Source organism: Bos grunniens, chromosome 29 (assembly GCF_055505025.1).
Source record: "Bos grunniens cultivar Pamir isolate PY7600 chromosome 29, Bosgru_T2T1.0, whole genome shotgun sequence".
Taxonomy (NCBI): Eukaryota; Metazoa; Chordata; class Mammalia; order Artiodactyla; family Bovidae; genus Bos; species Bos grunniens.
Window position 1 is genome coordinate 22,506,159 of NC_141193.1, and position 23,413 is coordinate 22,529,571.

General features: G+C 48.5%; 1 protein-coding gene across 7 annotated transcripts in view; it reads right to left on the reverse strand.

Moving 5' to 3' along the window:
* PKNOX2 (PBX/knotted 1 homeobox 2) overlaps nt 1–23,413 on the reverse strand; it is a 298,210-nt gene that overhangs the window by 268,158 nt on the left and 6,639 nt on the right. Inside the window, exon 1 of one of the 7 annotated variants that reach the window (XM_086385525.1) lies at nt 15,080–15,267. The exons of the other annotated variants lie outside the window; for them this stretch is intronic. The gene's annotated coding sequence lies outside the window, so the exon portion shown is untranslated. Of the gene's footprint in view, nt 1–15,079; nt 15,268–23,413 lie in introns of those variants that run through there. 7 annotated transcript variants of the gene reach the window in all.

The following is a 23,413-nucleotide window of genomic DNA, read 5'->3' on the forward strand; positions in this document are numbered from 1 at the left end:
GTTATGTGTATGTTCATAGTTTCTGCAACACCTTATTAAAGTTGAAAGCTATATATAACGGTGTTACCGGTGGCACTTCTCAACACCGCTCAAGTCGGGCTTCCTTACCAAAGTAAATGTGACCCAGCTGCCTCCAAGCGGGCACCTCCTGAGACCTCCTTTGCCCCTCCTGAGCTCTCTCCCACTCCCCCCGCCCCTTCTGAAAGAGGCATGTGTCTTAGGGAAGAGACATTCTTCTAACAGTCTTGCAGGTGCCTTTCTGTGACAGACATCTTACAACCCGAATCAGGAGCTCGGAGAGCTTCCTGAACCCACCCCTCCCCTAAAACTCTCACATAGGAACAATCTAGGCCTGACTGCTCTCCCCACATAATTATGCCAAGCAAGTTTCATCTCTGGGACTCTGCTAAGGCCGTTTCGACCTCCTGGTTTGCTCACATTCTTTGCCTGTGCCTTCTAAATGCCTACTCATGCTTCTAAAGTGTTGTAATCCACTCACAAAATAAAATCAACGCAGGTGGGAGCCTGGTATTGGGGAAAGTACAGCCACTGCCTGATACACACGGGGGATCGGTGCCAGGACCCCGTGGGTACCAAAATCTGTGGATGCTCAAGTCCCTTATATAAAATGGTGTCGCATTTGTAGATAACCTAGCACATCCTCCTATATACTGTACTTTGTAATGCATGCGTGCTAAGTTGCTTCAGTCGCATCTGACTCTTTGTGACCCCATGGACCCTTCCAGGCTCCTCTATTCATGGTATTCTCCAGGCAAGAATACTGGAATGGGTTGCCATTCCCTCCTCATACTGTACTTTAAATCATCTCTAAATGGCTTATAATACCTAATATAATGTAAATGATATGTAAATAGTTGTAAATACAATGTAAATGCTATGTAAATAGTTGCTGGCATGTGGCAAATTCAAGTTTGGCTTTTTGGAACTTTCTGGATTTTTAAAAAAATACTTTTTGATCCACGGTTGGTTGAATCCACAGATATGGAACCCGCGGACAGAGAAGGCCTGCATTTGAATCCTGTCTGTGCCATTTGCAGAGCTGGGTCACCTTGAGCAAGCCTGTTGATGTCTTCTGTGTTCATTTTTCTGTTTAGCTACAAAATAAGAGTCTGAACTACCTGATTAGAAGGGTCCTTCCAATCCCAGGATTCCTAGATGAGCACCGATTCAGGGTTTCTGGGAAGAATTTCTTTATACCTACCAGGCATCTGGTCCCATCACTTCATAGCAAATAGATGAGGAAAAAGTGGAAACAGTGGCAGATTTTATTTTCTTGGGCTCCAAAATCACTGCAGACAGTGACTGCAGCCATGAAATTAAAAGATGCTTGCTCCTTGGAAGAAAAGCTATGACCAACCTAGACACCATATTAAAAAGCAGAGGCATCACCTTGCTGCAAAGGTCCATAAAGTCAAAGTTATGGTTTTTCCACTAGTCACATACGGATATGAGAGCTGGACCATAAAGACGGTTGGGAACCAAAAAACTAACGCTTTTGAACTGTGCTGCTGGAGAAGACTCTTGAGAGTCCCTTGGGCAGCAAGGAGATCAAATCACTCAATCCTAAAGGAAATCATTCCTGAATATTCATTGGAAGAACTGATGCTGAAGCTCCAATACTTTGGCCACTCGATGTGAAAAGCCAACTCATTGGGAAAGTTCCTGATGCTGGGAAAGATTGAGAGCAAGAGGAGAAGGGAGCAACAGAGAATGAGATGGTTGGATAGCATCATCAAATCCAGGAGATGGTGAAGGACAGGGAAGCCTGGCGTGTTACAGTCTATGGGGTCGCAAAGAGTCAGACAGAACTTAGCAACTAAAAGAAAAACAACCACCAGGCACTTGGTGCCATAAGGAATATAAGCATGAATAAGACTCAGTTCCTGGCCTCAAGGAGCCTGCAATTTCATTGAGGAGAAAGGTCTATGAGAACCAGAGTGAAATTACCACAAATACTTGCAGCCCTTGTGCAAGAGAGCAAGGGCACATATGCACAGTCATGAGGCAGTACGTGATTAGATGCTAAAAGAGTTGCGCAGCAATAATTGCTTGAGGCCGAGGAGTTCAGAGGATGAGGGAGCACCGAGGGACACCTAGTCACAGAATACTGAATGGAGAGATGGGCGCCCACGTTGGGCTGAATGACACACGGACAGGGATTTGCATCAGTGGGAACTGCCAAGCAGGAACTCTTCATGAGCATGCGTACTCACTAAGTCGTGTCCAACTCTTGCGACCCCATGGACTGAAGCCCACCAGGCTTCTCTGTCCATGGGATTTCCCAGGCAAGAATACTGGAGTGGGTTGCCATTTGCTTCTCCAGGGGATCTTCCCGACCCAGGGATTAAGCTCAAGTTTCCTGAATTAGCAGGTGGGTTCTTTACCACTGAGTCACCAGGGAAGTCCTTCATGAGCAACAGTGGTTCCTAAAGGGCAGGTCGGGGGACAGGGCATTGACTAATGAGAGTGTAAATTTTAAAGAAATCAAAAGGCAGAAGACAAAAGCAGAGGTTGAGTTACAAAGGATTTTAAGTGCCAGATGCAGAAGCCTGACTTATGTGCTGTTATCCAGCAAGGGATCAATGGAGTGAGCACAGAACACTGTTTTTTGAAAGGACGAATCAGGCAACAGTTTGCAGAGTGGACTGGAAGTAAGAAGACCAGACAGAAGGCAACTGCAGCAGTCCAGGCAGGAGGTGACAGCATCTGAGCCAGGATGGTGGCAGTGAAGATGCAGTGACATGCCATTTAAAAAATTTTATTATTAGAGTATAATTGCTTTACAATGTTGTATTAGTTTCTGCTGTACAACAATAATCGCATATATGCCCTCTTTCTTGAGCCTGCCTCCCACCCCTCTAGGTCATCACAGAGCTCCAAGCTGAGCTGCCTCTGCTACACAGCAGCTTCCCACTAGCCATCTAATTTACACATGATAGTGTATATATTATATATGTCAATACTACTCTCTCAAGCCATCCCCCCCTCTCCTTCCCGCACTGTGTTCACAGTTCCGTTCTCTGTGTCTGCGTCTCTATTCCTGCCCTGTAAATAGGTTCATCAGTGTTATTTTTCCACATATATGAGTTAATATACAAATTTGATTTTCTTCTTCTGACTTACTTCACTTTGTATGACAGACTCTAGGTCCATTCACATCTCTACAAACCACCCAATTTTGTTCCTTGTTATGGCTGAGCAATATTCCACTGAACATATGTACCACATCTTCTTTATCCATTCCTCTGTCAACGGGCATTTAGGTTGCTTCCATATCCTGGCTATTGTAAATAGTGCCACAGTGAACACTGGGGTACATGTGCCAGGCATGGAGAGGGATGGGAGGACAGCCTTGGCCTCTGAAAGTTACAGACTGGATGATCAGTTACTTATCACCTGGAATTGGACACTCCAGATGATGATAGGCGAGCCATTACAATTACACTGGCACAACAGACTTAAGCCAGGACTGTCCTGGTCAAACCAGAGAATGAATCGGGGGGTGGAGGAGAGATGGACTCCAGGGTTTCAAGCCTGCAAGCAAGGAAAAGCTTGGAATTGACAGGGACAGGTGCGAGGGGTGGTAGCACAGAGCAACAGAGAAATAAGTGATGAGAGCAGTTTGTCGAAATTGAGTGTCCAAGCAGATTTTAAATTCTATAAAGACAAGAACTGCCTCTAACCTGCATTATCACACAGGTATTTGCTAAATTGAATTGAGACAATAAAGACCTTCTGAAGTTGATCTAAAGAGGACCGATTGTTGGGGAAATAGGAGGCAGGGTTACCCCTCTCCCCTCAGCTTCGTTTGTTCATATGCATGCTTTTAGAATTTCAGTCGCTGTGTCTCTTGGTGGGCTTGTCCTCGTAGCCATCTGCAGCCCAGGGAAGTCTCATCATGAACTGATGATTCTAATGTTGCTGAAAACATAAATGGGGCATCGAAATGGCCAGCGCTGGCAGGAGACTCAGTAAATCCTGCTCCAAGCAGAACAGAGGGAGCAGGGAAGTAAATTCACCAGGTCCCTCTTCCAACTAAAATGCAGAAAATGAGGCGGAAAAGAAAAGAAAAGAAAATTCAATCCCCTCAAGATCAAGAGAGCAAACATGTAGTCTTCCCCTGTCCTGGGCTGACATGGACTTTTGTGTGAGGACTCAGAAAACCTAAGAGTTTTCTACAGGCTGCCTCCCACCATCCTCTTTCCACAGTCGGGATTCTCTATTCCAGGATCATGTCCGCCCTTTTTCTATGGAAGACACACAAGTCCACCAACTGGGTCTTGTATCATTGTCCAGAATAGGATCTTACAGAGCTCCAGTGACCCAGAAATTTGAGGCAGAAACTAACCATTGGCTATGAATTATCCAAGTACCTGTGGCTGCAGTTTCGCGATAAAGCTAATCTCTCTAAGAGTGTTGATTACTCCTGAGTTAACAACGCAGGGTTTGGGGTAGGACAAAGTTGCCTGGCCCAGCACTTCTCCTTGAACTCCAAGTATGGTGCTCCTAATCCTCAGAAAGTTTTCCCCCTTGGAATCGCCTGACGGAATCAAGTCCCCAAGTCTCTCTAGCCGATCTGGTGACATCAACAATGTGAAAGAAAAAGGATGCTGTGGTTTGCAGTGGCCCTCGACCTTTTTTCCACTGCTCGCCCCTGCAGTTTGCAGCAAGCTCGGTAGTCATGGTGAATCCTTGCAGCGATGATTCCCTACTGGGGTCAGATCACCCCTGAATGAGTGATCAGTCAGGATGGGCTGAGGGGTGGCAATGTCTTTAAGAACGCCTTCCTTCCCTCCACCCCCAGGGAGGTTCTGAAACACCCTGCAAAGAAGGGCAGTTATCACTCTCTCCCCTTGAAAATTACTGGACAGAAAAGAAGTCAATTTACAAATCAGGAAAGTCATCATACACACCTAACTTCTTTTGAATATCTGCCTGCTGTATAAATCACCTTGCCCCGTAGCCTTCCTTTCCTCGCCTCTAAAATGGAGAGGTAATAATAAAAAACCTGCTTCCATGGGCTATCATAGGATCACATGATGTAAAGAAAGTGCCAGCAACATAGCAGGAACTTAACAATTGCGGGGCGGGGGGAGGTTGTTAGTTCAGCTAACACTTTATTAGTGTGATTGGTGTTGCCATAAAATTAATATTTTTGAATTAGTGGGTATTGTCTTTGAACAGGCTCCAGATATGATTCTCTGCTATACACTGAAAATGTGCTCCCAAAATTCACATGAGGAAATCCCAATTCCTTAATATGATGGTATTAGAAAATGAGGCCTTTGAGAAGTGATTAGGTTGTGAAGGTGAGGCCCTCATGAATGGAAATGTGTCCTTATAAAAGAGACCCCGGGGAGTTTCCCTGCCCGTTCCGCATGTAAGGTCACAGCATGAAGATGGACATCTATGAATCAGGAAGTAAGCCCTCCATAGACACCAAATCTGCCAGTGCCTTGATCTTGGTTCTCCCAGCTCCATAACTGTGAGAAATAAATTTATATTGTTTATAAGCTATTGAGTGTACAGTAATTTGCTATAGCAGCCCCAAAAGACTAACACATTCTCCTTCAGGAGAAATACATCTATTCAGTAATAAAGCAGATAATATCCCCCATTCCCACCTGGCTCAGGGCCCTAGGAGTGGTCCATCATCAGAAGGGCAGTGGACAGCTAACTCGACGATGAAGGACTTTCCCCCTGAGATCAGGAATAAGACAAGATGCCCACTTTCACCACTACTATTCAACATTTATTAGAAGTTTACCCAGATAAATTAGGTAGAAAAAAAAAAAAAGAGCTAGTGAATTTGTTAGTCACTCAGTCATGTCTGACTTTTTATGATCCCAGGCTCCTCTGTCAATGGGATTTCCCAGGCAAGAATCCTGGAATGAGTAGACATTCCCTTTTTCAGGGGATTTGCCCATCCCAGGGATCAAACCCAGGTCTCCTGCATTGCAGGCAGATTCTTTACCATCTGAGCCACCAGGGATGGGCATTCAAAAGGAAGAAATCAAAATTTTTATATGTAAATGACATGAACCTACATATAGACAATCATGAAGAATACACAGGAAAGCTACTAGAATTAATAGATTCAGCAAAGTTGTAGGGTACAAGATCACATGCAAAGATCAGTTGTGTTTTTATATACCAACAATGAGCAATCTGAAAAGGACATTAAGAAAGCAATTCTATTTATAATAGCATGTAAAAGAATAAAATACCCAGGAACATATGTAGCAAAGAAAGTGAAAGACTTTTACCCAGAAACCTGAAAAAACATTGCTGAAAAAAACTAAAGAAGGCCTAAATAAATGGAAAGACATTCCACGTTTATGGACAGGAAGACTTACAATTGCTAAGATGTCAATACCACTCAAAGAAATCTACAGATTCAACACAGTCTCTATCAAAATTCCAACAGGTTTTTCCATGGAAAGAGAAATACTGATTCTCAAATTCACATGGAATCACAAGAAGCCCTGAATATAAAAAACAATCCTGGGGCAAAAAAAAAGAACAAAGTTGAAAAACTCACACTTCCCAACTTCAGATTTTACCACAAAGCTACAGTAGTCTAAACAGAGTTGAATCAAGAGTCCAGAAGTAACCCTATACATTAATGGTTAATTGATTCTGGCAACTCACTCCAGTATTCTTGCCTGGAAAATCCCCTGGACAGAGGAGCCTGGTAGGCTACAGTCCATGGGGTCGCAAAAGAGTCAGACACGACTGAGCTACTGAGTATACACAGGGTACCAAGGCCACTCAACTGGGGGAAGGAATAGTCTCTTCTACAAAGAGTGCTGGGACAACTAGATTTCCATATGCAAAAGAATGAAGCTTTAGACCTTACCTCATGCCATACAAACCACTAACTCAAAACGGATCAAAAACCTAAAATTAGAGATAAAATTAGAGATAAAACTCTTTAAAAAAAAAACAAACATGGGGATAATTCTATATGATCTCAGATATGGCAATGATTAGAATACATTACCCAAAGCGTAAGTAACAAAATAAACGTATATAAATTGAACTTCATTAAAAGAAAAGCTTGTTCATCACAGGACAATATCAAGGAAGTGAAAAGACAACCTACAAAATCTTTGCAAGGTACATTTCAGGTGAGTTTGATATTCAGAATATATAAAGAACTCCCACAACTCAACAGCAAGAGGAAAATCCATTTTTAAAATGAGTAAAGCACTTGAATAGAATTTTCTCCAAAGGAGAGATATAAACAGCCAATAAGAAAAAAAAATTTTAATAAAAAAAATTGGCCAGTAAGTACATGAAAATATGCCTCACCATTAGTCATTAGGGAAATGCAAATCAAAACCACAATGAGACACCACTTCAAAGCTAATAGAATGACTATAAACAACAACAATGAAAACAGAAAACAGCAAGTGTTAGTGAGCATTTAGAGAAATCGGGACCCTGGAGTTTTGCTAGTGGGATGGTGCAGCCACTGTGAAAAACAGTTTGGCAGTTCCTCAAAAAGCTAAATGTAGAATTATTACGTGTGTGTCAGTCACTCAGTCATGTCTGACTCTGCGACCCCATGGACGGGCTCCTCTGTCCAGGGGATTCTCTAGCCAAGAATACTGGGGTGGGTAGCTGTTCTTTTCTCCAGCGGATCTTCCCAAACCAAGGACTGAACCTGGGTCTCTTGCACTGCAGGCAAATTCTTTACTATCTGAGCCACCAGGGTAGCCCAAATTACTATAGGACCCAGAAATTCCATCCCTAGGTACATACCCAAAAGAACTCAAAATAGAGACTCAGACAGTTGCAGCATTATTCACAATAGCTAAAAAGCAGAAACAACCCAAGTGTCCATCAACAGATGACTGGATTAAACAAAACATGGTACATATATATACAGTAGAACACTGTTCAGTCGTGAAAAGGAATTAAATTCTTCTATATGCTACAACACAGACAAACGCTGAAATAGCCAGTCACAAAAGGACAAATATACTATCATCCACTTAGATAAAATAGCTAGAATGGATAAATTCCCAGAGACAGAAAATAATTAGAGTTTACCAAGGGCAGAATGAGAGTGGAATAGGAGTTGTTTAATCTGCCTGGAGTGGTGAAAAAGTTTTGACGATAGATATGATGACATTTGTACAACATTGTGAATGTGGTTAATATCACTGGATTATACACTTAAAATAGTTAAAAATGGCAAATTTTTATATTTTACTCAAAAAAAAGGACAAGGATAAAGTGTCATTATTTAATTTCTCACGTGAAACTAAATTGAACACAGAGAACCTAACCAAAGAGAAAAACTCAGATTTCTTTCAACCTTGAAGTCAATAGTTATAAATGCATGTGGGCTTTGCAACAGCTTCTACTTGGCTGAGACATGGGGCCACTGGGCACAGAGAACAAACTCTAGGAGAGAAGGACAGAAATGCTGCTTGCTTTCCACAGAGGGGCTGGAATCTGGTACATACAAATGGAGTGAGACCAAATAAATGTTTACTGAGCACCTCTTATGTGCTGCACACACAGCAATAAACAGTGAGTAATCTTCCTGGAGCCCTGGCCTGTGTTCAGTCGTCAGGACATCTTTCTTCATGGTTTGTTTCAGGTCTCAAATGAAAGGACTGTGTAGATAGAAATGCATTATACAGGTGAGATGGTGTTGTTATCATTACTGTTACCACTAGGGATTTATTGGGTCTTCTTGGAGGATGCTGGCCTAGCCAGCCTCTGACTCAGGCCAAGAGAAAGACATTGGGTGCTCCTGAGTGTGGAGAGGAGAGGTCCTGAGGAGAACAGCAGTCAGCATGTGCAAAATTCTGGAGGCTCAAGTGTCTACCCCACAGTAGACTGGGGGTGCTACTCCCCAGGAGAAGGCTGACTTTTCCCGCTCCTGGCCAGCTGGCTAACACCCCAACACACGCCCTTGCTTACGGCTCTTCTTTCCCTGACTTTCTTCACTCACACCTTTGCTTACGGCTCTCCTTTCCCTGACTAGTCAATCCTTCCCAAATTTCAGGGTCTAGCTCATGGGAGACAGGATTGCTCTTGGAAAAGTTGAGACGAAGATAGGCCTGGCTTCTGCGCCAAAGTTATCAGCTGGGCGGCTCGGCCTTTGCCATATGTATAGATAGAATCAGTCACTCACAGACTTAGCGAATGAACTTATGGTTGTCGGGGGGTGGTGCTGGGGTGAAGGATGGAGGCAAGGGATAATTAGGGAATTGGGGATGGACATGCACACACTGCTATATTTAAAATGGATAACCAACAGAGATCTACTGTAGAGCACAGGGAACTCTGCTCATTGTTATGTGGCAGCCTGGATGGGAGGGGAGTTTGGGGGAGAGTGGCTACATGTAGCCATTGGGGAGCCATGTACTTTGGGGGAGAGTGGCTGAGTTCCTTTGCTGTCCACCTGAAACTATTACAACATTGTTAATCAGCTATACTCCAGTATAAAATAAAGAGTTTAAATACTGGAAAAAATAAACAAATAAAAAAACCGAGGCAGTCACACCTGCATCCCAAGCCTGCTCCAAGATCATACATATCAGGGGTTTGGTACCCCACCCGCCTGTTCCATCAGGTCTCTGGGTCTTGCAGCCCTCTACATCTCCTTCCTCTGAGACGCTCTTCTCTGTGTCTCTTGTTCGGTAAGGAATCCTCTCTGTCCTGGAACATCTCTTCTGACGATCCACCCTCTTGTATTGCTATGTAACTCCTCCAAAATAATTTAATTTTCCATGTTTCCACACTTCTCTCTCCACTCAAACTGTAATCTCCTTCACGTAGAGGCCAAAGCTCATCATCTTTGTTTTCCTCCCTGGTGGCTGGTGCACGGTGGGTGCTAAACAAATTGAAAATGGATTTGAGCCAAATGGAGGGGCCACAGGCAACAGAGGAAAACCTCACAGGAAATAGAGCGTGTTCAGCTTCGAGTAACAGCCCATTGGTCTTCTCTTCTCTGCATGAGTCCGTCCCCTGCTCAGACTGGCCCTTCAAGAATACTCCGTTCATCGAGGGAGTGCAATCTGCCGATGCCCCCGGCTTGTCAAAGTCAATGTTAGACTGGAAATCCAGGAAAAGAGTTGATCTGAAAACAATCATCTCTTCTTGTGACTTTTAGAATGCCTTGGAAATCATGTTTATCTCCTTTGTTTCATTTTGGCCATTGAAATAAGCAATGTAGGGACTTTCCTGGTGGTCCAGTGGTTAAGACTCTGTGCTCCCAATGCGGGGGGCCTGGGTTCGATCCCAGGTCAGAGAACTAGATCCCATATGCTGCAGTGAAGATCTGTGTGCCATGTGCTTAGTTGTGTCTGACTCTTTGTGACCCCATGGACTGTGTCCCGCCAGGCTCTTCTGTCCATGGGATTCTCCAGGTAAGAATACTGGAGTGTGTTGGCATGCCCTCCTCCAGGGGATCTTACCAACCCAGGGATTGAACTCACATCTCCTGTGTCTCCTGCATTGCTGGCAGATTCTTTGCCTGCTGAGCCATCGAGGAAGTTCCCAGTGCAGCCAAATAAATAAGTAATAAATTTCTTTTTTTTTAAAGGTCAATGTAAAAAAAATTTATAAAAAAAAAAAGAGCTCCTGTCCCATGAGCACAGTTCACCCTCCATCAGAGAGGCAGGGAGTAGCTGGCCATGAATTTAAGACGTGTCTCCAATAATCCACACGGCAGGGGACCCACGGTCAGAAACATACTTGTCACGTGCTGCAGCCATCATGCCCTGAGTCCCTTGACCAGATGACTCCCAGCCCATTTAAGAACCCTCTGTGCATGGCGCTGGGGGTGCCTAGGCCAGCCTCTCTGAGAGAAAGGAAGTGGTGATTTCTCCCATCCTATAGCAGAGACATTACTTTGCCAACAAAGGTCCGTCTAGTCAAGGCTATGGTTTTTCCTGTGGTCATGTATGAATGTGAGAGTTGGACTGTGAAGAAGGCTGGGCACCGAAGAATTGATGCTTTTGAACTGTGGTGTTGGAGAAGACTCTTGAGAGTCCCTTGGACTGCAAGGAGATCCAACCAGTCCATCCTAAAGGAGATCAGCCCTGGGATTTCTTTGGAAGGAATGATGCTCAAGCTGAAACTCCAGTACTTTGGCCACCCTCAGGCAAAGAGTTGACTCATTGGAAAAGACTCTGATGCTGGGAGGGATTGGGGGCAGGAGGAGAAGGGGACGACAGAGGATGAGATGGCTGGATGGCATCACTGACTCGATGGACGTGAGTCTGGGTGAACTCCGGGAGTTTGTGATGGACAGGGAGGCCTGGCGTGCTGCGATTCATGGGGTCGAAAAGAGTCGGACACGACTGAGCAACTGATCTGATCTGATCTGATCTGATAGCCAACACTGGGAATAAATGATGACCTAGCCTGTGACAGGAACACCTATCATGTGCCAGGAGTTATATACGCATCAGGCCATCTGAGTCCCCACCCAACACCATCGTGGAACTATTACAGTCCCCATGTTTACAAAAGAGGACCCTGAAACGCAGGTTTACATGATAGTCAAGATGATAGTCCGCAACAGACGTGGGATTTGAACTCTGGAGAAGGAAATGGCAAGCCACTCCAGTTTTCTTGCCTGGAGAATCCCATGGACTGTAGCCTGCCAGGCTCCTCTGTCCATGGGGGTCTCAAGAGTTGGACATGACTTAGCGACTAAACCACTATCTCTAGCCACAAGCTTCTATCTTTCTGTTAGGCCCTCCGGGGACTTCTGTTATTGCTGAGAGATTCAGAAGCCAGATGGAGGGAGCAAGGGGACAGCTTTTAGTGGCTGTATGAGTCTGTCTGAACTGACTCACAGGGTTACCAACCACCCCAGCGCCCGGGACCCAGGGCTCCACCTGAAATTGGGGCTTTCAGCACCAAAGCACTAAACCAGTAGGGCCCCGGGCAAACTGAGATGGTTGGCCTCCGGTGACTGAGGCTTTCCTGTGCTCTGTGGCTCCAAAACAAAACAAATGCATTTTCAGAATGCAAACATCAGCTGAAGGATAACGTTGATGGCTCCCACTCTGAATAGGAACACAGCTTGAGGCCTGTCCCCCAGCACAGCCCCCAAAGGCCCAGGCACCAGGGCAAAGACATCTTCTCTGTGTATCCCAGCTCCAGCCTAAGACCAAGAGTGGCCAGTCTGGGTGGAGCTGGGGCTTGAGGGGGCGGGCAGAAGAGCAGAGTGCTCAACACTGGAAGCTGATTGGACCCAGGTCTTGAGAAACAAATGCTCATCATCGTTGGGAGATTATTTGCCCACCTCACACACAGAACAGCCACAACCTCATAGACCATTTGGAGCAGTGGTACCCAACCTTTTTGTCACCAGGGATCAGTTTCATGGAAAACAATTTTTCTACAAACCAGGGGTCAGAGCAGGTGGTTTCAGTGTGATTTAAGCTCATTACATTTATGGGGCACTTTATTTCTACTATTATTACATCAGCTCCACCTCAGATCACCAGGCACTAGATCCCAGAGGTTGGGGACTCATGACTTGGAGGATCTTCTCAGAAGTTCCCCAAATGTTTAAGAATCCTGAATCCTGAGGGTCTCGCCCTCAGCTCTGCCTAGATCAAAGCGAGTCAAACAAAGGTCAGGGAAAGAGGGCTCCAGGCAGAGAGAACAGCCAGTATAAGAACCCCAAGGGAGAAGCATGCCTGACCCCTCTGGGTTCCACAGGGAAATCTGGGTGGGGATGATCTGGCTGGCCAGAGCAGTGCAAAAGGAAGACAGCGAGAGGAACGGGACTGGGGAGGTGGGGATTCTGCCACGGTGAGGGCTTCGGCTTTTATTCAACGATGAATCCAAATCATTAAGGCTTTGACGTAAATGAATTTGACACCGTTCACTTATATGATGGATTTGCTCATTTTTTACTTCTACCTCCCTCCTCTCCACCAAGGACCTGCAATCTATTTATGATTTTTATTATTATTACTTTCATTTCTGTTTCTCTCTCCGGGCCTATAGCCAGCGTTTTTAAATTTTTTATTTCTTTATTTATTATTTCTGGCTGCACAAGGCGTTGGTTGCTGCACTCAGCCTTCTTTCCAGCTGCGGTGAGTAGGGACTCCTCTCTAGCTGGGGTGTGCCGGCTTCTCGGGGCGGTGGCTCCTCGTGTTTCGGAGCACAGGCCCTCGGCACGCAGGTTTCAGTCACTGTGGTGCATGGGCTTAGTTGCCCCTGGGCAATCTTCCTGGACCAGGGATCGAACTCGTATCCCCTGCATTGGCAGGTGGATTCTTCACCGCTGGACCAGCAGGGAAGTCGCTTTAGCCAAGCTTTAGCCTTGTCTCTACTTCAGAATCACAGCCTTGGTCTTCCCTTCTCATCCGAACGTGCTGCCTGGTCCAGATCAGACTGCTTGTGGGTGCTTCCAAGCTCTTCCAAGTTGTCCCTCGTAACATGGTTCTCTGCCCTGGCCCCCTGGCCATCCATCAATACCTCCTCTCTCCCCAGGGCCTTCACACCTACTGTTTCCCCCACGCACACACCCTGGAATACACTTTGCATGTGTGCACAGTTGCTTCAGTTGTATCCAACTCATCAGGACACCATGGACGGTAGCCCACCAGACTCCTCTGTCCATGGGATTTTCCAGGCAAGAATACTGGAAGGCGTTTCCATGCCCTCCTCCAGGGAAACTTCCTGGCCAAGGGATTAAACCCTACTCTTTGCTTCCATCTTTATTCACTCATTTCCTCCTCTCCCTTCAGATCTCAGCTCAAACTTCTCTTCCTTGCAGACTCTTCCCTGCTCTCTCTAAATAAAATCTCCTGTTTAAATGCTCTCGTAGTTCCACATTTTTCCCGTCAAAGCTCCTTTTACATGTGTTGTTTCAAATTTATTTGTATGATTTTTTTTTAATTAATGTTTCTCTCCATCCACTGAAAACTCTATCAGGTTAGAGGCTACATCTGTTTTTGCTCCTTTCTAGCCCTTGGACTGCAAGCAGATCAAACTAGTCAATCCTAAAGGAAATCAACCCTGAACATTCACTAGAAGGATTGATGCTGAAGCTGAAGCTCCAATACTTTAGCCACTTAATGTGAAGAGCTGACTCACTGGAAAAGATCCTGATGCTGGGAAAGATTGAGGGCAAAAAGAGAAGGGAGCAGCAGAGGATAAGATGGTTAGATGGCATCACTGACTCAGTGGACATGAATCTGAGCAAATTCCGGGAGATAGTGAAGGACAGGGGAGGCTGGTGCACTGCAGTCCATGGGGTCACAAATTGTTGGACATGACTTAGCAAGTGAACAACAGCAACAATAAAGCCCAGGCACCAAGACAATGCCTTGCACACTCGCGAGATTCGTAGTAAGTACTTGAATAACTGAATGAGGAAATGAATGAGTGCCCCCAGGCCTCCTGTGTATTGGCACCCTAGTGGGGACAAGGCTGGACCAGCTCAAGGCTCTTTGGAGGCCCTGTGGGTGTGGTCAGAGCCCTGAGCCAAGTGGGGAGGGGGCAGGGCTGAGAGGGGAAAGGATTCAAGCCCACAGAGCCCCCTTATCATATCGGGCACTTTACCCAGGTAATCTCATTTCTATTCCATGGCCACCACTTGAGTCGAGAATTACTATCCCATCTTACAGCTGAGCAAACTGAGGCTCAAGAAGTAAGTTTCTCTAGGTCATACTATAAGCACATTTGTAGTCAGACTTAGACTGTCTAATTCCAAAATCTGTGCTCTTTCTGCTCTGCTCCAACTGTCCTGGCCTGGGCAGTTTCTAACCTACCTCTGCCACCAGTTTCCTGTGTGACCTTAGGCAAATTACTGCCCTCTCTGAGCCTCATTTCTCCATATATAAAATACAGAGGCTGAAATAGATGTCTTTATGTCCTTTCCAGTTCTGAGATTTCTGAGACTTTAAAATTTTATGCTTCTACATTTATAAATTCACACAATGGGTGCTAAAGCACCTAGCTCAAGGGCAAGCACAGAGCAGCCTCTTCCTAAGTGTTCATTTCCTCCCTCCTATCCTCCCAATTCAAAGAATCTCTGCTCTGCAGCCCTCCCATGGCCACTTACCCTGTTCTGATTATTGAGGGAGCCCCAGAACACTGTGCCCGGCCTTTGGGGAAGACTCGCCAGCTCTGACATCCATGCCTCCAGCCTGCAGTCCTCGGACAGCCATTCCAGCTGGGCTCCCCAGAGAGGCCCACACCTCCCTGCACCCACTCCTTCCTGACTCCTGAAGGGGAATTTTGTGTCCAGCACTGTGGGGAGAGAGAAGGACATGCAGGAAAGGAACCCACACATCTTTAGTACCCTGTGCCAGGGACTAGGGGCTTCCCTAGTAGAGAATCCACTTGCAATGCAGGAGACCTAGGAGACGAGCTTGATCCCTGGGTCAGGAAGATACCCTGGCGGAGGGCGTGGCAACCCACTCCAGCACTCCTGTCTAGAAAATCCCATGGACAGAGGAGCTGGGTGGGCTATGGTCCACAGGCTCTCAAAGAGTTGGACACAACTGAAACAATTAAGCAAGCAAGCAACCAGGGACTAGACCAGGCTCATCGAACCTCTGCAGAGTCTTTGTTCTCCCAATTTCACAAAAGGGAAGAAACTCAGGCTCAAAGGCTTAGGAAATTGCCCAAAATCACACATCCAGCCTGTGGCATAAGTGAGGCCCTACCTCTCCAACCCCAAGGCAGATACACTTTGCCAACCCCGGGGGATGCTGATGCCTCAGGCAAAGGTCCATTCTGTACCACCAGCTATTCCCTTGCAAGCATCCATTTTTTTTTTTTTAAATCATCTGTTTAACTTTGCATTTACAGCCCTAGTCACTTAAACTCATCAGTCTCTCTCTGGCTACCCACTCCTGCCTCTCCATTGCCCCCTCCAAAGGACCAGACTACAAAATATTCATCTATTGTTCCCAGTGTTTCCAACTTCACCAAGGAAACAACTCAAGAGGTTGACTTCATCCCATCTAGGGGGAAGGGCCAGATCTGTGATGAATACAGTCCTCTCAATGGTACCAAGAAAGAAGGGTGAGCCTTCCTCCCCAGCTCACAGCTGCTGCCCTTAAGGGGTTTCCAGAAATCAACTCAGGTGAGACATGAATGTGAACATCACCAGGCAACATCACCAGGCAGCCCCAGATACGAGCAGGGCCCCAGCCAGGAAAGAATGGGCAAGGGAGGCCTGCATCGTTTAAAGGCTCCCCTGGAGGCTGTGCCCTGGAGGAGTGTGGAAGGATGGGTTAGGGGGAGGGGCTCTGTGGGAACAGCATCAGCTCTGCTCTGTGAAGCCGCCTGGTAAACTCTGCTGCTGCTACTGCTGCTAAGTCGCTTCAGTCGTGTCCAACTCTGTGTGACCCCAGAGATGGCAAGTGAGAGCAAAATCCCTGGCAGGCTGTCTCTGGCGCCCACTGGCTTTCTCTCACCTTGTTCTGCCCTTGCCTGGGATGGAAAAGGAGCCCCCCAGGATGAGGGGTTGGCCTACTCTCTCTCTTCAGGAAGGGCCTCAAGTGACCACGAGGTCAGGCAAAGCCAGCCCAAGGTGACTAGAATCCTCACCAGTTCCCCTTAAACCTCAGCATGAAGCTCATGTCCCCAGGATGCCCTCCAGATCCCCAGAGGAGCGCACATCCCCCAGCTATGTGCTCATCATTTTCTGGACTTCTCCTCCATGCCTCTTATCATGGTTTCACTAATTACTCACAGAACTCAAATGCCCATCTCCCCTGAAGACTGTGAGTTCCATGGGCAGGGTGCCTGTCTGCCTAGTTCACGGTCTCCTCAGCACCTTCACCAGGTCTGACATGTACAAGGTGCTCAGTAAAAATCTATAGCATGAATGTTACCTACAGGGAGGAGCCTATGGCCTGGTGCAGACTGACGGGACCCAGCAGAGGCCAACCCTCCCCACACCAGGCCCGAGATGGCCCCTCACTGGGCCAAACGGGAAAACGTAAGTGGCGACAACCACTGGCACATAGTAGGCTTGCAATTCCGGTTTGCTGACTCTATGCGGGAATCTAGAAAACCACCCATTCACGCCCCAGCTGTGGGGCCATTGTGAACGGCCACCCTGCCAGCTTTCAATCACTTAAACAGGGTTGTCATCACTCTCTGAGTGAGCATGAGGAGGGTGTGTGTAGTATGTGTGTGTGTGTGCATGTATGTGTGCTCAACCCTAAACTATTAAGAAACATAGAGTCTGTGCCAACTGATTTTCTCCCCCACATGTTACGTGTGAAGCACAGTGCAGGCACTTTTGTTTATGTTTATGTAATATGCCAACACATCCTCATCTGCTAGCTCAGGTGGTCCTGGCCAGTAGGCGTTATCACCACCATTTTACTGAGGAGGATGGTGGGGCCAGCTTTTAAGGCCATGCACTAAGCATACAGCTGAGTCTCAGCTCAAACCCAAGGCTCTGGCTCATGAGGCACCGGTCTGCCTCAGTCATGCTCCTTGTCACGCCAGAATCTCATCACCTGTGACCTACCCAGTCAAAGCCCTGTATCTCACATTGAGCCTGCTATGAGCTGGAGCAGAGGGTCTAGGCTGGCAGAGAGAAGGAGAAAAAAGTTAGCAAGCCATCCATAGCAACTTACCCCTAAACACACGTCTCCCTAGAGCAGGCAGCAAGCTGGGCTGAAAAGACCACTGATCCAGAGGGACACCAAACCAGATGGGTGACCCTTGGCAAGTTCTCTTACGCACGCTGAGCCTCACTTTCTTTCCTGGGTCTATGATGATGGCCAGATAAAGAGTGAGTGCTCCCAGAACGTAGTGAAAGGGTCCCCACTCTCCTGCGGACTTGTGCAGCTAACTCAAAAATCACAAGACTCAGAAGAGCCCTTTTCTTCCCGTGGTCTGCATGCTCGCTATGGGAGCTGGTCTCCTCCCTCCCAGCGGAATCCAGCCCCACTGTGGACGGGCGGCAGCTGGACTCTGTGCAGAAAGAAAGTGGGGGATGTTCCCCTAGTCCCCTGCCAGCAGCTAACTGCACCACCCAGAGCACAGCCCGCGAGTGCAGAGCTCTCTCCATCTTTTCTCCCTTCCAAAGCCAATGGAAACGACTCTGAAGAGTATTCCAGGAGACCAGACGTCCAGCTTGGAAAGGGCTTTTCCCAACAATCTGGGCGTCTACAGGTGGTAGCATCCTCCCATCTCACTGCTGCTAACGGGATGCCTTCCTCTGGCCCCCAGGGAAAGCTGGGGAGTCCCACCAAGCTCTCTGGCTGTCCTCCGGGTCATACTAACGACGAGTGAGGAACCCCCAGGGGACTGCCGCCCCACTGTGCATCTAGTCAGCTCCTCCCAGAGAGGGCTGGAGGGAGATGGGGCCATGAGACACGCTCCCATCAAGGCAACAGTGCAAAACCACCACTTCTGCTCAGGCCACAGGAGAGCATCAGACTTGAGCTCCCTAACCGCTGGTCTCTCCTGCTTGATGACTATCCCCCCCACTCAGAAAGGGCCCCTCGGTGGGAGCTCGCCAGCTCCAGCACCCAAATTAAGTGAGACCCGGCTGCCCTTAAATCTCCTTCTCCCCACCCCGCCCTGCTTAGTCAGAGCCAGGCAGTCCTACCACCGCTGGGCCGAACATCCCCTGGAGCCCACCACCTCCTCCGGACGCAGGGCGCCTGGGCGTCGGGAGCACACACTCCAGCATGGACAGCCCCCAGAGTCACAGAATAGCAGATCCGGAAGGGGCCTCGAGGACAATCTTATCTAACCTCCTCCTTGTATAAAATGAGGACGCCAAGATCCAGAGAAGCTAAGAGGCGTGTCGAAGGTCAAACACACGAGGCCCTGAGAACCACACAGCACATGGCCAGGCTTTCATTAAGCAGGTGGCTCGCTGACGGATTTAAGGACCACCAGAGAGGGCTCATGACTGAGAACACACTCCTGTCACCACGAGGCCCTGGGTGCACATGTGGAATCTCTCTGGGCTGCTTCTCTCAGCCCCTGACCTGGAGTTGAACTCACAACCCACACAGAGCAGGGCCTCACCTGAGAAAGGGTGGGGACAGCCCTGGACCCCCGGCTCAGCACAGGCCTGGGAATGGAGACTACTCAGAGACAAGGGACAGCGCAGTGAGGACCACATGAGGGACCTCTGGGTGTGGGCTCACTCCCCCTGCTCCATCTAGACTCCCTGAACCACCCTGGACTCAGCCCAAGTAGAGGCCCTGCCACTTACAGCCTCAGGGTCCCCTGTGTCTGTCAGGACGGAGAGCCAGAGGACCACACGTGTAGCCCCAGGACATCACATCAGTCGGCTCACTCTGAGCCACCTCCCAGCCGCGGCGGCCGGTGGACGCAGGGTGATGGCATTGCAGCTCTGCCACCCGCTGCCCCTGCCATCACCCCGCCTCCCTGCCCGAAACCCACCTCCCCATCTCCGTGCCAGGCACCCCAGCCCTCCTGAAAGCTTTGTGGAAGTGAAAAAACAGCAGCCCAGAGAGACTCCAGGTATGCGCCCAGGGCCTCAGGGTGACAGGAGCTCGTTCTCAGTCCCGAGCCCTCCCCGGCGGAACTTATATCCGTCAACGAGGATAGTCTGGGTTTCCATAACAGCCGGGAGGTACCCGCAGTTTGCCAAACAAAGGTTTGGGTGGCGGGGAGCTGGGTTCAGGCGGCTCCTGTGAAGAGACTCTCAGGAGAGGGCAAGGTAGAGTTCAGGACACGGAGGCTCTTAGAGCTCAGCGGTGCTTGTTCTGTCTCTGGAAGGCTAAAGAAAGAGCCCTCATCATCATAGGTGGACGCAGGCCACCCTAATTACCGTGTGTCCCCCTGGACAGACAGAGGCATCTGCCGTCCCTTCCTGGCTCTGTCGCTTCCGCCACTCTCTGAGCCCAGGTTCCTCTCCCTTGTAAAGTGAGACAGCGTCACAAAGTTGAGAGGCTCAGACGAGAGAGTGCATGAGAAAATTCTCTAATTGGGGGAAAAAAGCTAATATTCACCGTGAACGCTTATGGATACTTTCTTCTAGAAAAGTCACAATACTCCTCTTGTTGGGTTAGTCACTCAATCCTGACTCTTCTCGACCCCAAGGGTTGCCATTCCCTTCTTCACCCAACAGTCCTATGTGCTTTGTATTATTACTATCCTGCAATGGCAACCCACTCCAGTACTCTTGCCTGGAAAATCCCATGGATGGAGGAGCCTCGTGGGCTGCAGTCCATGGGGCCACTAAGAGTTGGACACGACTGAGCGACTTCACTTTTACTTTTCTCTTTCATGCATTGGAGAAGGAAATGGCAACCCACTCCAGTGTTCTTGCCTGGAGAATCCCAGGGACGGGGGAGCCTGGTGGGCTGCCGTCTATGGGGTCGCACAGAGTTGGACACAACTGAAGCGACTTAGCAGCAGCAGCAGCAGCAGCAGCCTGTCTAGCTAAGAAAAGTGAGGTTAAGGGAGGTTCGATGATGTGCCGAAGGACACAAGCTTAGTTGTAGTAGATCCAGGGTCAGAACACAGAATGGCTCCAAAGCCAGTGACCCTTCTCCCAGCACCACACTAGCTCAACAAAAGAAGCAAACGGCACTTTTTAAAGAGGCAGGTGAGTCTTCAGATAAAAGGCCACCTCATGGAGCTGTCCCTACCATTCTTTGTGAGTTATGTGCTCAGTTGCTGTCGTGCCCAGGGACTATAGCCCGCCAGGCTCCTCTATCCGTGGGATTTCCCAGGCAAGAATACTGGAGTGGGTTGCTATTTCTTCCTTCAGGGGATCTTCCTGACCCAGGATGGAACCCATGTCTCTTGTGTCTCCTGCACTGGCAGGTGGGTTCTTTACCACTGTGCCACCCGGGAAGCCCGCCCCTACTGCTAGACTTGCCCATTCACCCTGGGAAGGCCATCGATCAAGCCAAAGCCATTGTCAACTCCCCATTGTCTTGGGAGACCCTACAACAGAAGGACACCCCAGGGCCAAGCCCTCACACTCCGTGCCTTGGCTGCTACGCGTCATACTTGTTGGTTTGGTGTTTCAATAGTGGTTCCAATGACCATCTCTGTGTGAATCAAGTCCATGGAAGGAAACACAGGATCACAGAACTTTGGGCTGAGCGGGGCCTCTGAGAGCAAGTTCCAGCTCCTGGTTAGATGGCCGAAGTAACTGACATCCACAGGTCAGTCACATGTTGTAGGTCAACAGCAAGCCAGTGGCCAGTCTGGAGCAGAATCCTTGTTCTCCACATCCCAGCTGCTCTGGCATCAGCAGCTTCGTGGCCCCCGAGAGGGCCGGGTGTGGGCCTAGCCTCTGCTCTCCTGGCTTAGGGAGTGCAGGGATGGTAGGTAAGAGAGTCGCATCACAGCCGGGAGTGAAATTAGCTGGTTAGCCCCCTGCACTAAATCATAATCCTAAGTTCTATGCATTGAAAGATCAAGGCGTGAAACCAGCCTATTCCCCAACAGGGAGGCCTGGGAGGCTCTCCTGAGGCAGTGGTGGCCCCTTCTGACCCCCTGGCTGTGGTCAGAGGAGGCTGGACTTTTTAACCTAGTACAGTCTGCCCACCACCCACCCCCCACCGCCAGCCATCACCAGGACAGTACTGGAGCACCTTGACCTGGACAGTCTCATGTTTTGCCCCTCCAACTCCAGACCAACTGAGAGCTCACCTCCACTCAGCCCCCATCACTTGGCAGCCTCCCATCCTCCTCTTGCCTCTGTTGTTAACAATTGATTTCTACCTTTTTTTTTTTCTTTTCACTTCAGTGCATGCGCACGCATCTCTCAGTCCTTTGTGGGTCAACTTTGTCCTTCCTGGAGCTGCACAGTCCCTGGGGACACGCTCTGTGTCCCCATTTCTACCACAGCCCCTCCTGAAGTCTGCATGCAGACGGGAGCACACGGCTGTTTGTTCAGCACTTGTTGCTGTGCCAGTGACCTGTGGGAGGCCCAGGCCATGTCCTGGGGAAGGAAAGGCAAGGGAAAGGGGAGGCTGGATAAGCCACAAGCTGGACAGAAAACCAACTGAGCCCATCCTGGGGGGCAGACACTGTGCTCGCACTTTACAGACCCTCTCTCCACAGTTCTATGAGCTATGTTCTTCTATTTCCCTCTTTACAGATGGGGAAACTGAATCAGAGATGGTAAGCAACTTGTCTGTGTGTGCATGGTAAGTCACTGCAGTTGTGTCCGACTCTTTGCAACCCTATGAACTCTCTCTCTCCAGGCTCCTCTGTCCATGGGATTCTCCAGGAAAGAATACTGGAGATGGTTGCCATGCCCTCCTCCAGGGGATCTTCCCAACCCAGAGATCCAACCCTCTTATGTCTCCTGCATTGCCAGGCAGGTTCTTTACCACTAGTGCCACCTGGGAAGCCCACAGCAACTTGTCTAAATTCACCCGATTAGTAACTAGTAGAGTTAGACTTCTGATGTGGTTTTTTTCTGAAGCTAACCTGTACTCTGAACTTGTTGCAGCAAACTGCAGCAAACTACCTGATGGTCACGTGTGTTCGTTCCATTTGTTTTTGATGCTGCGTCCTCAGTGCCGAGGACCATGCCAGGCACAGAGGAGCCACTCTAAGTATTTGCTGAATGAAGGAACAAAGGGTTGAATAGACCCCCTGCTGCCCATCCTGGTCAAGACAGTGAGGGCTTCTTCTGCCCCATTATTGGTTACTCTATTACCAGGAAGTCTGCACAACTGCTTGTTCCTCTCTCCACCCAGAAAAATACCCAATAAACTGAAGTGAAAGTGAAAGTCACGTTCCATTCTTTGGGACCCCATGGACTGTAGCCCCCCAGCCAGCCTCCTCTGTTCATGGAATTCTCCAGGCAAGAATACTGGAGTGGGTTGCCATGCCCTCCTCCAGGAGATCTTCCCGATCCAGTGACCGAACCCAGGTCTCCTGCATTGCAGGTGGATTCTTTACCTTCTTAGTCAGGAAAGCCTGTACAAACTAAGGATCCTGCAAAGGCCGCGTGGCGGATGGCTGGGTTAACTAGGCTTGGGATGGGGCAGTGGGGGGCGGGTAGGAGCATAAAGTGAACACAGAAGACTAGATGATGTGAGGGAGTTAAAAGGTTCTCAGTGCCCTGTGACCTGCTGACTCGGGACCACTCTCTGGCCCCTTTGGGTAGGGTCTCCTCCCTGTCCTCAGGCTCCCTCCTCCCCCCACAAGGCACCCCGCTGCCTGGCCTGAGCTGTACTGAAACTGGCCATGTTCCTACTGAGCAGAGAAAGTAACAGTTACGCCACCCTCCCCAGCCCCATCCAAACCCTCCGGAGTCTGCCCTGGGCCCTAGGGCTAGCGGCTTTTCTCCACATTCCAGCCAAAAATAATATGAGAGCGGAGCTGTTTGGTGGAGAACTTAATCTAATCTTCATTGCTTCAGTTTTAAAATATCCTGCCTGGTTTAGGGTTTCTTATTACACACTAAGATGTG